Genomic DNA, 2,190 nt, shown 5'->3' on the forward strand with positions numbered 1-2,190 from the left:
ACAACCGCAGCCGTTGTTGCATCCCTCATCACAGAGTCTTCAACTGTAAGAGAGCCATTAGAAGAAAAGAAGGACGAGCGCCATATATTACCCTGATGCGATGCACTTGTGTCACTGCTGAGACTCAAATCTAAGCAAATGTTAGACAGGTTAACCATTTCCAAAAAGATGGTAAAAGAAAAGGGTTAGGGTGAGTAAAATCTCATAAATACAGCAAAGACAATTTTCAAGGGCGGGCAATCTTCAAAGTGTGCATGTTGAATACAATTGACACCTCTTTAAAAAGAAGAAGCAACACAACCATTTGTTCAAAAAAAAAATCGAAGAGACACCACTTTTCGAATTTCAAAACCCAGATTTTCCTACGTAAAGTCCATCAACACTTTTCAGACGCAGTCTCAGCTTTCGGCTATCACGTGCAACTTTGTCAGAGATCACTGACAAAGTTGAAAACATGTGAAGTCCATTATTCCAACTACCACACTTTTGGTCGACAAGCGTGGGTGACAAGGCCACATCCACACTGTCACTTGCTATCAGGAAATCACCATATAATTCAACCTCCATCAAGGCACACATCCAAAATGCTTGACTCTTCTCCCTTGCCGAATGCATTTGCAACCAACCCTTCAACATACTCAGTTTTCTTCCTCCTTGAAAATATAAACGCATGACTCTTCTTCCTTGCCAAGAATACATCTGCAACTAAAACCTCTCAACATACTCAGTTTTCTTCCTCCTTGGAAATACCTCTTCAACCAAGTCACACAAGAACAAAGGTATCTCATATCACTGGGGTTGAGAGTAAGAGTATCTCATATCATGCTTTCTCCCTATCCTTTTCTTTGTCCTCCCTCTTCACTGCAGGACAATGAGAAAGAGAGCAATCAACCGGCACTTGGAGTCAACCTTCCGATTTGGAACCGACTGCTTGGAAACCCCTTCCCTGGTTGCTTACCTAGCATTGCCTTCAACTTATCTTCAACCATTGATGTACTTCCAAGGAAGACACCACATATGCCTGGAAAACAGATGATGCAAGTGAAGATGGTACATCGAAGCATGTGGAGACAAGCGCAACAAAATACGTGCTGGTTCATCCGCTACTTCTTAAAAAGCAAGAGTATCTCACATCATGCAATCTCTCTGTCCTTTCCTTTGTCCTTGTTCTTACCTGCAAAGACAAGGATAAAGAAAACAATATGTCAGAACCTCCACTCAAGCTCCTGATAAGGAACCGACTGCCTGGAACCTTTCTGATTGCTCACCCAGCACTGCTCTCAAAGTACCCATTGTCTCAAGATCTTATGCTTCCAAAGAAGATACCACATCCGCCTGGAGAACAGAAAAGGCAAGTGAAAATGATGTATCAAAGTATGTGGAGACAAGCGCAACAAATACATATGCTGATCATCCGATACTTCTTCAAAAGTAAAAGTATCTCATATCATCAGGGTCGAAAGCAAAGGTATCTCATATCATGCTTTTCCCCTATCATTTCCTTTGCCCTTACTCTTGCCTGCAGAACAAAGAGAAAGGAAGCAATCAGTCGAAGCCTGAAATTAAACGTCCGATCAGGAACTGATTGCCTGGAACCTTTGCCTGGTTGCTTACCTAGCATTGCTCTTGAGTGATCATCTTCAACTGTTGACGGGTCTCGAATTTCCTCAGCAAATACTTCAAGACAGTTGATATGGTGCTGGCTCTTTACACTAAAGCTGCCAAGCATGGATAAGTGGCTGAAAAGTGATGCTCTGAAGGACCATTTAAAGGCAAATGTTTGCGCACCACTCCGGCTACGCAAAAGAAACAAGCAGAGAAGAATACAGCACGATGAGCTGGAACAAATCGTTATGGCAGGACACCATTCTCAGCAAAACTGCATAATCCAGACGGAGGAGTCTAAGTCAAATCCAAGCCCACCATTGTTGCTATAATCAAAGAGCTCGAAAAGCTTCAACAACCTTTCGTTGGTACTGTCGCCGAAGAGCAAAATCTCGACAACCCTTGAAGATCATACCGTTAACCAAACTGCTCAGGGTTCATATGAAAATGCTGCAAACTTCCTTGATCTTTCAAAGCAAATTCTTTGCAACATCTGACCTTATCCCCTGATCTTCTTCAATATGAATGAAAAAAAAAATTGAACAAAGAAACAAGCCATCACCTCCCCCTCATGCATACCTGCCA

This window comes from Malus domestica, chromosome 03 (genome assembly GCF_042453785.1).
Source record: "Malus domestica chromosome 03, GDT2T_hap1".
NCBI lineage: Eukaryota > Viridiplantae > Streptophyta > Magnoliopsida > Rosales > Rosaceae > Malus > Malus domestica.